The sequence below is a fragment of the Eptatretus burgeri genome, chromosome 16 (genome assembly GCF_056783735.1).
Source record: "Eptatretus burgeri isolate ZD-2024b chromosome 16, Ebu_testis_v1, whole genome shotgun sequence".
NCBI lineage: Eukaryota > Metazoa > Chordata > Myxini > Myxiniformes > Myxinidae > Eptatretus > Eptatretus burgeri.
Window position 1 is genome coordinate 46,539,368 of NC_140976.1, and position 15,000 is coordinate 46,554,367.

At 43.8% G+C, this 15,000-nt stretch overlaps 1 protein-coding gene across 6 annotated transcripts in view; it reads right to left on the minus strand.

The window, feature by feature from the left end:
* Positions 1-15,000, minus strand: part of PFKP (phosphofructokinase, platelet) — a 115,343-nt gene that overhangs the window by 99,732 nt on the left and 611 nt on the right. The gene's annotated exons all lie outside the window — the stretch shown is intronic.

The window sequence follows — 15,000 nt, forward strand, 5'->3', positions numbered from 1 at the left end:
ATGTGGTTGAACACGTCAACCCTGGTTAGACTCAAATTATTGCAATGTATCAATCACTATTCTCTCTTACAAAACCGATTAAATGGGAAATGCCTGAAGCATATAGAGAAGGAAAGTACATTGTGGGGATGGGGTTTGTGAAAGTGCCATAGAGCGAGCCTTCAATATACAGCTCTCTGGTATTGTGCTGGGAACTGTCATCATTAAGAGTAAATCTGTGATGTCACGTTTGTGTTTATACATTACTAGTGCTATTCTAAGATAACCATAAAGAGAGCTAAATAATGAATATCAAGAGTTTATTCAAAATGCTTAGTCCATGATCAGTTACATCATGCGTTGATATATATATATATATATATATATATATATATATATATATATATATATATATATATATATATATATATATATATATATATATATATGAATAATCACCACATAAGGTTATACTGTGTGGTGAAAACAAACCGCACATTAGAATCAGAAATTTACAAGTTTTTTGTTTTGTGGTTGGGTGGGGTAGGGCTACAACAGCCTTTCCATATATATTTATCCTTGAATGTTTTTAAGTTCATTATTACCAAATATTCTGACAAGGGAGGTATGATGATTAGTATTTTGTAAGATGAACTTCAAAATATTGTAATTTTGGCATAACAACACATGTCAAACTTTTGTTCAGAAACTGAACAAGGCGGAACACCTTCGCAACTACATGATGCAATAAAAAGGTGTTTCATGTAATGGAAGTATATTTTGCAATAGTTTACGATAAAGTAATACACTTTTTATCTTCTTAAACATTCATAAAAGTTTTAATAAAACATCTTAACAACATCATTATACTCAATAGGCTGTTCACCAGGATTTCATGCCAACATTATGCCAAAACGGTGCTTTTTTGTAATCATAATAGGCTTAATATTTTTTAGGGAAAGATCGATATTTTTCTAATAAAGTTAGTGGACCTTGCTTTTTTATAATTCTATATATTATATAACAAAATACTTGAATGCCAAAATTTCATGCTTCTATCATTATTTGTACAATTCTGAGTTTATCCACTGGCCTATTGAGGGAGTCGGTTAGGAAAGTATCGTATGTGTGATGACTTGCCATTAATTACATATGACTGTCTGAATGGTTGGTAGTTGGCAAGGCAGCGTTTCGTGTTGTTGTGCATGTTTGTGCTGAGTATTTTGTTTGTGAGTAAAAGTTTTGAGAGGGTGTCAAACAGTTTTGTGACGTCTAATGTAGTGAGAACAGTGCATTTTGACAGTTTTTCTACTGTTGAAGCAATCAAAGGTGTTTTGTGTGGGGTTTGCGAGGTGAGCGTTTGTGGAGTGATTTGGTCTGAATCCATGCTTGGTGTGCGAAAGTGGGATGTGAGAGCTTGTAAGTATTAGGTGTTCTGTAACATTGGAGGGTGTGCAAAGTAATGTGATTGGTCTTCTGTAGGAGGCTGCTTTAGTGGGATATTTGTTTGGTTCAAGGAGGGTAATGATTGTCAAGTTTAGAAATTTGGGGAATTATTGAGTGCAGGTCAGGGAAGTTGTTTAATATTTGTAAGGTTTGATATGCCGCATGGTCCCAGGTGGTTTAAATGTAAATTGGACATGTCAGGACTGATAACATGCAAATTCTGGATATTTTGTTGTTGTTTGTGCAGGAGTGAATGGCATCATGGTGCTGTCGAGTTGATTGTTGAGTTTGCATCTTGTAATACTTCTTTCATCGTTTCTGGGTCTGATGTGACATGTGTTTGCATCATGGCATCATCAAATACCTGACCCAATACAGCATTGGAGTTTCAGGAGAAACTCAAATTTCCAAAGGTGGAGCCATGAGGAGTAACCTGGATAGGATTCGGGTTTCGGTCCTCTACCCTCAAACTTTTCAGGTGCAGCCAGGTGAACCTTAGAAAAACAATTTGCAAGATTTATCCCTTCGTAGACAAAGAAAAATAAATAAATAAGGAGAGATTGAGGACAAGAAGAAACCACGCACACAAACAGAAAATACACGTGCACTTTACTGTTTCTTATCTTACCATCATAGAATGCACACAGTAATCCACCAACACACAAATTAGTGGATAGGCCCTTTACTGATAACGAACTTCCAGAGAGATATATATATATATATATATGTGTGTATATATATATATATACATATATACATATATATATATATATACATATATATATATATACATATATATATATATACATATATACATATACATATATACATATATACATATACATATATACATATACATATACATATACATATATATATATATATATATATATATATATATATATATATATATATATATATGAGCCTGGTGTTGGTGCAGTGGTTAGGGCAGCGGCTTGGGATACAAAAGGTCCTGAGTTCAAGCCCCGTTGGGCCACTGAATTAATACACCAGGGGGTTGACTCAGCCTGTCATCCTTCCGAGGTCGGCGAAATGAGTACCAGTGGACTGGGCCGGTGTATACCCCGGTTAAAATAGGTGTACCATATCCCTGTGTCGTAAGAGGCGACCAGGGTTGCGTCAGGAAGGGCATCCGGCGTAAAACAAGTGCCAAATCACGATGCGGATCATACAGATGATCCGCTGTGGCGACCCCTAATGGGAGCAGCCGAAAGACGAAGAAGAAGAAGATATATATATATATATATATATATATATATATATATATATATATATATATATATATATATATATATATATATATATATATATATATATATATATATTGCTACGGATTTCAGAATCCAGTCTGGTGAATGCATCCACACATCCAGGTCCTCAGACAGTTATTTCCTTAAATGCATGTTCAGATTAGCCCCATCCTCATGTCTAATGGGATCTTAAAAGTGATGTGTTGAGAAGGGTAAAGGATAGATCCCCTCTCTTATGGGAAGCTTTTATCTTTACGACAAACATGTTCACACACATTTCTTTCACGAGCTCTGAAGCCCACCCTCATTTTTCCTCAGCAACATTCTTTTGTGAGCTCCGACGCCTGCCTTTTATGAGAGCGCACTGGTCGTCATGGAAACCATGCACCAGTGGGGCGGGGTGAGCTTAGGGTGGACTGACCAGCGGAGACGACCTGGAGATATAAAAACGAGCGAGAGGTACGTTCTGAGGAGAAAAGAGGAGAGAAAAAGTGTGAAGAGAAAAGCGTGACCAGAGAAATAGGGTGAAGAGAAAAAGCGTGACCGGAGAAAAAGCGTGACCGGAGAAAAAGCGTAAAGAGAGAAAAGCGTGAAGAGAAAAGTGTGAAGAGAAAAAAAGCGTTCTGAAGAGAAAAGCATGAGGAGAGGAAAAGCGAAAGGAGAGAGGAAAAAGCAAAGGGCGAGATAAGTGACCAAGAAGCTTGTGTCTGACCAGCGCCGACAAAGCAATTCGTCCTTCCCAGTGCTTGGGCAAGCGAGCGTGTGGTGCGTGTGTGGGTGTCTGACCAGTGCCAACGAGACAATTCGTCCTTCCCAGTGCTTCGGCAAGCGAGCATGTGGTGCGCGTGTGGGTGTGAGCAGCGCCGCCAACAAGTGAGGCACAGGTCGATCACCAACAACACCAGGGTCTAAACCCGCGACGGACGATCTCGGTGCCCTCCAGATTCAACTGGTGTTCAAGGCTGCCCCATGAGAGGGTGCACGGCAAAGCTGGGTGCTGGTGATGGACGTGACAAGCACACACGCATTTCAGGACATTTTCGCTTCACGGACGACTTCTGGTGAGCGAGATGATTCTTTCCCCCTCCCTCCCCCTGAATGATCTGTTGGGTACCCTTGTCTGTGTTTAGCTGTAAGTCGATCCCTGATAAGCATCTGCTCTTTGTCTCTTTCCTGGCATTTTGATTGATTTTGCTTTGAAATTCTTTATTTACCTCAGCAAATATAAAGTGATTTTTATTTATTTATTTAATGATTAATAAATTATTTGTCAATTTCCAACCTGTCCGTGTTTGTCCATTCCTTCCATTGGTCTAGCATTGTCCGAACCAAGATAGACTGGGAGGTAATTACCACAGATTTGACCAAAAATTGTCGGCACGCACCATCGGTTAAAACGCTCGGCCGCCCTAATTAAAATCTAATCGAGACAACATTGGTGCTTTGCCAAGGGCGCGCTCCCCGCTCATGTAACCACGTGACCTCTAGTTAAACGGAATAATTAGAAGGTGGACACTGGAACTCGTGGTTGACTGGGTGGCGTTCGTGCTTTTAAAACAACCCACCGTACCACAACGTTAATTGTGAGCGGTGGCCCCAAGTCCGGCTCTACCGAAGACAACCAAGGATTAATCCCCCTGAGTGACAAGCTGTTGTCTCGGTACCCGTGGCCACAACTATATATACAGTATGTCATTGACTTACGACCTATGCGACTTACGACTGATCGACTTTATGACCACTTTACGACTTTACGACCAGACTGCTCCATGTCTCCGCCCACTCAGACTGCTCAGTTTCCGCCCCAGCCCCCACCATTGCTAACGTGTTGGCGTGGTCTCGGTAAAAATTTTCCTTCAAACCAAGATGTCTACCAAGAGGAAATTATCTTTGTCTACTCCTCAACCTGCCAAGAAGGAAAGAAAGGCCATTGAACTCACCACGAAAATACAGGTGATCAAACAGTACGAAGGAGGAAAGAAAGTGAATGCGATCGCACATGATTTTAAGTTATCACACTCTACTGTGTCAACGAATTTGAAAGACAAAGAAAGGATTCGTGAAGCTGTGAAAGGTTCTGCACCCAGGCGATCGACAATTATAACAACGCAACAGACCGGGCCCATCCACGATATGTTAATAAAATGTTCATAAAATATGTTAATAATAATCCAAAGTTCATAAAATATGACTTACAGATGATTATACAGTATAATATACATACGGTAATTTTTGCATATACACTATAAAGGTAAAAATAAAGGTTGGCCGACTTACGACCAAATCGACTTACGACTGGTCGGTCGGAACCGATCGTAAGTCGGCGACTTACTGTACACACACACACACACACTCCCAAAAGTCACCGAATGATTTAGAAATTAAATAACATTTCTGTTTTTTAATAATTTGTTTTTCTCTTCTGTTCAAAATTTAGATCGACACTAGCAAAGTACACGCCCATGGGCGGGTACAGTTATATGTTGAATGGCGTTGGTCCCGTCTCGATCGGATTAAATTGAGAAATTGACGTTATCCGGTGACCTTGACCTTGACCTTGACCCCCTTATGTCCGTTCCCAAGGATCACATATGCCAAGTTTCATGTCATTCTATCCAACGGTTTGGCCGTCTATAAAGGACAAACAAACATGAAAAATTGACGTTTTAGTCAATTTATGACGTCATAACTCTAAAACCGGAAGTCGGAAGTGAATGTCGTCAATCAACTGTTATTTAATTTTGATTATCTGTCGAATGGCGTTGGTCCCGTCTCGATCGGATGAAATTGAGAAATTGAAGTTACCCGGTGACCTTGACCCCGTGACCTTTGACCTTGAACTTGACCCCCTTATGTCCGTCTTCATGACCCAAGGATCACTCGTGCCAAGTTTCATCTCATTCAATCCAACGGTTCAGCCGCCTATAAAAGGACGAACAAACACACAAACATACATACATACAAACATATTCTATTTTTTTAGTATAGTAGATTTGGAAATTACCCATGGAAACATTCACAACTGAACAAAGAACCAAAATCGTGGAATTTAATTTCATCGATCAATTATTCTCACCCAAAGAGCATACTGCCGACACTTCAATGCCAAAAAACACCTTCAGATTTCATGATTCGTCGGTTGATTTAACGTTTTCAGCAATATGGGTCAGTAAGTGACTTGCCACGATCTGGAAGACCACATTCAGTCCGTTCGCAGATTAATCGTGAATGTGTACTGGACAGTGTTCAAGAAGAAACAGGAACATCGATCCACAGACGTTCTGACAAGTTGGGGATGTCTCGGATGTCACTGTATCGCAAACTAAGAAACGATTTGCACCTGTACCCATACAAAGTGCAATTGGTACAACAGTTGAAACCGACTGATCATCGACAACGCTTAAATTACTCAGTCAAAATTCAGAGGTTGGTCAATGAAGAAAACTAATTTGTTCATAAACTGATGAGCAATGAAGCTCATTTCCATTTGAAAGGTTTTGTGAACAAGCAGAACTGTAGGTTCTGGGGATTAGAGAATCCCCGGGCTATTTATCAACGTGAGTTGCATCCTCTTAAATGCACTGTCTGCTGTGGTGTAACGTCAGAAAGGATTATCGGGCCTTATTTTTTGAAAATGAGGATGGCAGTGCTATGACAGTCACTAGTGAGCGGTATCGGGCCATGCTTGAGAATTTTGTGCGTCCTGCAGTGAAGGATAAACCTGAGATGTGGTTTCAACAACATGGAGCCACTGCCCACACGGCACGAGCCACGGTGGAGCTTCTAAGGCAAATTTTTGGACACCAAATAATTTCGCCAAATTCAGAAATTTATTGGCAATCACGTTATCCTGATTTAACGCCTCCTGATTATTTTCTTTGGGGTTACCTAAAGGAGCGTGTCGACATCAAGAAGCCCCATACAATTCAGCAGCTCAAGGACAACATCTGCGTAGAAATTCGAGGACTGCAGCCAGTTATTGTCCGCTGTTATGGAAAATGCTGTCGAAAGAGCCCGACTCTGCGAAGCCGAAAATGGAGGACATCTAAACTGCATCATTTTTCATAAACAAAAGCAAATTTATCTCCATTTTGTAAATTTTCTTTTGCTACAAAAACAATGATAAATTATTAAAAAAACAGAAATGTTATTTAATTTCAAAATCCATAAGTGACTTTTGGGACACCGTGTATATATATATATATATATATATATATATATATATATATATATATATATATATATATATATATATATATATATATATATATATATATGCAACCAGGGTTGCGTCAGGAAGGGCATCCGGCGTAAAACATGTGCCAAATCACTATGCGGATCATACGGATGATCCGCTGTGGCGACCCCTAAAGGGAGCAGCCGAAAGAAGAAGAAGAAGAAGAAGAAGAAGAAGAAGATATATATATATATATATATATATATATATATATATATATATATATATATATATATATATATATATATATATATATATTTATATATTTTTGATTGACTGAAACATTTTCTCCTTTGTAAATACTTACTTGTTTACTACTAAATCCTGTTATTAAGAAACTTGTGTCTTGACTTGTCAGTTCTGATTGTGGCACAGGACAACTGAGATTTGATTGGGCTTGGTCAGTGTGAGAAACGATCACGTAACCAATGGTCTCGCTCAGCCAACTAATTCAGATCGGTTGAGTGATCATCATCATGGCACTTGCTTGTTTATGGCCTTCTGTGCATTGTAATGATGTCTTATATATGCCCATCATTTTTTTCAAGATCAAATCCAAGATGGCCAACTAACGGCCATTTTAGTTGAAAACCCCAATGATGAACACGTCCTCAACCATTTCTCAGACATGCATTTACCGATCTTGTTCAAACTTGGCAGACAGATAATAATTGATGGCTTGCATATGCAAGCCATTGTTTTTCAAGATCAGAGCCAAGATGGCTGACTGGCGGCCATTGTAGTTGTAAAAAATATATAAAAAAAAAAACCTGATGATGAACACATCCTCAACCATTTCTCGGACATGCATTTACCGATGTTCAAACTTCACACACAGAAAATGAATCAGGTCAGGTATGGGAGCATGTGCCAGAACAGCGCGTCGCTGCGTCCACTTTCCGCCGGTACTCCAGGGGCCTCCGTCTGGCCATCCCCCAGGCAGATGCCAGGCCCATCCCCATCTCCTTGAGATGATGGTCAACCTGCTGCAACCATGAGGCACGTGGTCGGCCCACTGGCCTCCTCCACTCATGAGACTCCCTCGCTGAGAGAATCTGGTGAGCAGGATCAGCGTCAGGAAAACGAGCCACATGTCCATACAGCCGCAGCTGACGCTCACGGACTATGCAGGTAACAAATCTCATCCGAGTCTCTCTCAGCAACCGCTCGTTGGACACAAAATCCGACCAGCGATAGCCAAGGATTCTCCGAAGAGACCTGGTACCAAAGGAATTAAGTCTCCGTCTCAGATCCTTGGTCAAAGTCCAAGTCTCGCACCCATAGAGCAAGACTGGAAGTACCAAGGACCTGAAGACTCGGACTTTCGTCCTCCCGCACAGGTACCGGCAGCGCCACACCCCATGATCCAGTGAATCCATGACTCCCCAGGCCCGACCCAGACGTCTATTGACCTCCGGCTCACAACCTGCGGAGACATGAATATCACTGCCAAGGTAAGTGAATCTATCCACGACCTCAACATCCTCACCACAAACAGACACAGACAGGACAGCAGCATCCAAGATGTCACCGAAAGCCTGGATCTTTGTTTTGACCCAAGAAATCCGTAATCCCAACGGCTCCGACTCCTCATTCAGCACCTCGAGGGCCCCCAAGAGGATGTCTAAAGTCTCCGCAAAGATGACTGCATCATCTGCAAAATCAAGGTCTGAGATCTTGACATTGCCAAACGATGCACCGCAACTTGATCTCTCCGACATCCTCCCAAAAATCCAGTCCATACAAGTGCTGAAAAGTGTGGGGGCAAGTACACACCCCTGACGAACTCCAGTAACAACTGGAAATAAGTCAGAGATGGTACCACCACACTTCACAGCACTCTCAGTACCAGAGTAGAGTTCAGACATCAGATCGATCAGTTTTGGTGGCACCCCACGAAGACCAAGAATCCTCCAGAGGACATCCCGATTCATTGAATCGAACGCTTTACAGAGATCAACATAGGCTGCAAGCAGCCCCTGCCGAAACTCTCGTCTGCGTTCGGTGAGGACACGAAGTGCAAGGATACGGTCAATCGTTGACCTCTTTGGTGTAAAGCCTGACTGCTCTGGACGCTGGTGCTCAAGCAGATGGTGGCGAACCCTATCAAGAATTATCCGAGCAAAGACCTTGCCCGGCACTGAGAGCAGCGTCACCCCTCGGTAGTTGTTGCAGTCTTGGCGATCACCCTTCCCTTTCCAGAGAGGGACAACAAGGCCCCTCTTCCAGTCAGTTGGGATGATGCCTGTGTTCCAGGCAGAGCACAAAACTGCATGCAATGACGCGAGTGCAGCATTTCCACCAGCCTTGAGAAGTTCGGCATGGATGCCACAGATCCCTGGAGCTTTGCCCCATTTCAACTGGTTCACCGCAGCCCGTGTTTCCACAAGCGATGGTGGACCACAGTTGATTCGAGGGTCAGCAACAGGGATTGTAACACCCTTGACGTCCAACTCGACAGCTGGGGGATCAGCCTGGTACAACCGCTCAAAGTAACCGGCCCAGCGGGCCTTCACTTCAGACTCCTCTGTCAAGAGCCTACCACTCTCTGCTCGAACTGCAGTGCTCCGAGGGATGGGCTTGGATGAACGTAATGCGCGAATTCCCCTGTAAGCGGGACGAGAATCACCTGTCCACAGGTGATGCTCTACCCCCTCACAGATTCCTCGCACATAGGCCTCCTTGTCCACCCTCAGTGCACGTACAGTTTTACGCCTCAGCTCCCTGAACAGCTCAGCTCTGCCATTCAGCCTGGCCCTGCGACTCTGGTCAATGGTATCCAGTGTCCCTTGAGAGACAAAATTCTTCTTTGCCCTGCGGTGAACTCCAAGGCATCCACCGGCAACATCAAGGACGGTGGTCTTGAAGGTGCTCCACAACTCTTCAGGACCCCCAAAGCACCCAGACCCCCAAGTGTCCACTCAGCCTGTTCGCAAACTCCTCAGCTACTCTCTCATCCCTGAGCTTGGCAACATCCAGCCTAGGCTGGGATGGTACCATTCTCCAGGATTTAAGGTGCAGCTTTAGAGTTGCTACAACAAGCCTGTGGTCAGTATTGAGGAACTGAGCACTCCGGTAGACCCTGCAGTTCTGGATCATCCTCCAACGACCGTCAATGAGGACATGGTCAATCTCCTTTGCCACACCGCCAGCGTTGGAATACCTAGTCCAGCGATGAGCTTGCGGGCGCTGAAACCATGAACCAGCCACCCTAAGTCCATGACTTCTTGCAAAGTCAAGGAACTTAGTGCTATTCTGGTTCATAGTTCCTGACCCATGGGGACCAACACACACCTCATAACCATCCCTATCAGTTCCAGTCGATGCATTGAAATCCCCCAAGACTAGAAGTGTATCTCGTCTGGGGCACTGATCAACCACAGACTCAAGTGTGGCGTAGAATGTGTCCTTCACGGTGAGATCACTCGCCTCAGTCGGAGCATAAATAGAGACCAGGGAAATGACACCTAAGGAGTGACGAATCCTTAATCTCATAATACGCTCGTTGACCGGTGTTACCTCAATTATCATTGGGGTCAGCTTATTGGACACAGCTACAGCAACTCCTTGGGTATGGTAACCATCAGAGCGACCAGACCAATAGTAGGTGTAACCACCCACCATTATCTCGCCGCAATCCGGTCTCCGAACCTCAGAGAGAGCTGCAATCCCGATGTCCAAACGCTTGAGCTCAGATGATAACAGAGACAGGTGATCATCCTCTCTTAGGGATAGGACATTCCAGGCACCCACCCGAAGGGACCGCCTCAGGTTAACCCAAGGAGACCGCCGTCTGGTGGACGACACCTCAGCACCACTCCGACACACTCTCCCGCAATCTGACCCAGGGATGTTACCCCGTGGTTTCCCTCCTATCAAAGATTGGGGGTCCCGAAGGCTTTGCCCCAATCCCATCATCCGGTGAGCTGCCCTGCGAAGGGAAGCTGCACAGGAGGTACTCCCACGGAGTGGGTTTTCAGATTTTTTTGCGTTTTTGCGTTTTGCGGAATGAAGCGTTTTACGGTGGCCGGAGTGCAAATCCTGCCACCAACCTCCTAATAAGAAGTAACCCAACTGCAGGAGGACGTCCGCAGACACAGTTGGGCACTAGATATGGATGGCCGTTGGCTCACAAGGAGCTCCTCCGCCCTTTGACAGGTTTTGTTTTTAATCCTGCTGGGTGTCCATATCCAAACACCCCCCTCACCAGAAAACCTGGTGGGGGAGACGGTTTAGTCGCCGACAACCCGACCATGGAACAGGTTAGTACAGGTTTACATGGTACCTGTAGCAGGTCACAGATCGAACCTGACCTGCATTTACCGATGTTCAAACTTCACACACAGAAAATGAATGATGGCTTGCATATGCCGTCATTGTTTTCTAGATGAGATCCAAAATGGCCGACTGGCGGCCATTTTGTTCCTTTAACGTGTCCCCAACCATTTGTCGAACATGCATTGTCCGATTTTGTTCAAACGTGACAAGCACAGTACATGATGGCATACACGTGCACCAAACTATATTTTGTGGTCATTTTTTTCTTTTGTGAAACTTTATTTTGTGAATTTGACAAATTTGTTGACCTTTGGCCTATGTTGATCTTTTTACCTCAAAAACAATAAGCTTCTTGCTTATGATGAACTCTATCATGTGGTTAAGTTTTGTGAAGATCGGTTTAAAATTGTAATCTGTAGGCGATAAACAAAAAAACACAAACAAACAATAACAGAATAACGCACGTAACCAACCAAACAATACAATTGAAAAATCTCGATTTTCGCAAGTAACAAACAAGAAAGATGTCGAGCATAGCACGATACTTGCGATTATCCATCAAACAAATCCTCTTCATACTTCAAGTCAATCGGATGAAAATTGACGATTTCAGAAATTCGGCCCATGTTGACCTCAAAAATACTTCGTTAAATTCAGTGACCTCATATGCAACTCTTCGTCAAATTTCAAGTCAATCGGATGAAAATTGAGGATAAAAAAAAATTCAACCAAAGTTGTTGACCTGTGGCCTGTATTGACCTCAAAAAGAATTGGTGGTTCAATTCAGTGACCTGAAATAGAAATCCTCTTCAAATTAATTGGATGAAAATTGAGGATTTTAGAAATCTCACCTAAGTTGTTGACATCAAAAATAATTGGTGGTTGAATTCAGTGGCCTGATATGTAAAGCCTGTTCAAATTTGTCAATCAGATGAAATTTGAGGATTTTAAAAAAGGACAAATTTGTTTAACTTTGGCCGATGTTGACATTTTGACTTCTTGCTTATTCCGAAGGCTACCAGGTGGTGAGGTTTCATGAAGATCGGTTAAAATTGTGACACGTTGGAAATTGACATACAGACAAACAGACAGGTAGACAGAATAACGCACACGACCAACCAATACACTGTACAGAGACACGACAGAAGTAAATAGACACCTTAAATTTCTTCATTTCATCTGTATAACGCAGTTTTACCGAGTGATTTTGTGCTAATATTTGACTATTTATTTGAAGAAACGAGTTCCTGGGTCTTGTACGACAAATAACTATGCCTTGAACCCAGAGAGCACACAAACTTTCGGATTTTCAAAGAGGACGAATTGCTGGCCATTCGGAAGGTGGAGTCGGCCAGCGTCAGATATCTCAGAACCTTGACGTTCCGCTTTTTACGGTCAATCAGGTGAGTGTTCAATTCACCAACGAAGGCAAGGAATCCACAGCTTCCCGTTATGGTCGATCTGGGCCCTCAGAAAGATGTCTTCGAGCTGTCAAGTGATCCATTGAGAAAACTCCCCGTTGCAAGGCAGCAGGTGTTACAGAGGAGGTCCAGGTTAGCTCATGAACTGCCATGCGGTACCTTCATCAACTGGGCAACTATGGGAGAGCAGCCAGGAGAAAACCTCTTCTTAGACCAGCCAACATTAAAAGGAGAAAGAAGTGGGCTGACAAAATGGCCAACAGACCCTTGGAGTTTTGGCAAACTTTTCATGTTTTTTTCAGATGAGTCCCAATTTGCTCAATTTTCTGAGTGGAGGCGTATGGGTCTGGAGACTTCCCAGTCAAGAGTTCTCTTTGAACTGATTGCAGCCAACTGTCAAATACGGTTTTTCAGTGATGGTGTGGGGAGCAATCTGGAGCGCTGGTCAGTCAAAGCTACACATTTCTATCCTTGAGGATGGACTTCTCCCTGTCTACTCTAGTGGTCAGATGCTCAAAAACACTCTCTCATGGAAGATGGAGCTCCAGGCCACACTGCAAAAAAGACCAAAGAATGGCAGGACAGAAATGGGATCAAGTGACTTCCATGGCCAATTCAATCTCCTGACATGAATGCCACTGAACACCTCTGGGTCATATTGGATGGAGCTGTGCCAAAAAAGTCCAGGAAACCAACATCATGGGCAGAATTGTCGACCCATTTGCGTGAAGCCTGGGCAGAAATCCCACAAGAGAAAATTTCAGAACTCATTAGTTCTATTCCTGAAAGAGTAAAAGCATTGAAATCTGCAAATGGCAAGTCTACAAAATACTCGTGCATGTATTAAAATGGATCAAATATACTTCAAATGTTCAATAAATAAATTATTTTTAAATCATGGCGTCGATTTACTTGTGGGTCAGGGTCAGGTGTTCAATCAAAGTGGGCTTGCATCAAAGCGGGACGTCTTGGTGCCCGGTCATCACGGCCAACAGTTATAATTCCAACATCAGGACACAAACGCCACACAAAACAAGTCCTGGTGAGGGTCTGCAATCTCTGAACTCGTTACCTCCACCAACGAAGGTGAAGGTGATTACGTTTTCACCCCTTTCTGTCTGTCTGTTTGTGTACAAAATATCTCAGAAAGTTGTGGATGGATTTGGATGACACTTGATACAGGTTTGGTGTGTGACCAGGACAAACTGATTAGGTTTTAGTGAAGATCTGGATCCGGATCCAACTACTAGAATTTTAAAGTGATTCTTCACTATTGAGAGATAGGGCCAAACACGATGTAGTTCTGTATAGCATGATATTTCAAAAAATGTACTGGGCCCAATATGTTGTCATGGATCAGGAATTACGTGGCAGAGATATGCGCTCTACTGAGTGCCCTTCCAGTTGGTTTTGTTAAGACAAGGGTCTCGATAAAAAACAAACTAACAAACACAAACAGTTGGAGGATGGGAGGTGGGAGGTGATGGTGGTGGTGGGGAGGGAGTGATGGTGGTGTTGGGGAGGGGGGTGATGGTGGTGGTGGGGAGGGAGTGATGGTGGTGGTGGAGGGAGTGGTGGTGGTGGTGGAGGGAGTGGTGGTGGTGGTGGTGGAGGGAGTGGTGATGGTGGAGGGAGGGGGTGATGGTGGTGGGGAGGGGGTGATGGTGGTGGTGGGGAGGGGGTGATGGTGGTGGTGGGGAGGGGGTGATGGTGGGTAGGGTGTGATGGTCGGGGATGATGGTGGGGGAGGGGATGATGGTGGGGGGTGATTGTGGTGGGGGAGGGGTGATGGTGGGGGAGGGGATGATGGAGGGGGGTGATTGTGATGGTAGGGGGATGATTGTGTGGGGGAGGGGTTGATTGTGGAGGGGGTATTGGGGGTGTGATTGTGGGGGGGTATTATGGGGGATGATTGTGGATATGGGGGTATTATGGGGGAGGGGTGATTGTGGGGGGGATTCCGTGTGTGTGGGGGGTGATGGTGGGGTCGGTGATGGTGGGGTCGGTGATTGTGAGGGGGTAGTGATTGTGGGGGGTGATGTGATTGTGGGGGGTGATTGTGGGGGGGGGGTGGTGGGGTGGTGATTGTGTGTGTGTATGTGTGGGGGGGGTAGATTACGATTAAGAATTAAACAATGAACCTGAACCGCTACGATAGGGGGAAAAAATCCACCAAAAAGAGTAAATGTTTGAAAAACAAAGATGTTTAATTGTATTATAATATCACCAAGCAGTGTTTACAAATTACACTTCATCTAAAACTACATGACCCCCCCTCCCCCAAATGGTCAGTAAACGCCCGTCCGTCCCGCCCTTGACGACACGTTATAGTTTGTTGGTTCGAGGACAGAAAATGACGAGGACCACG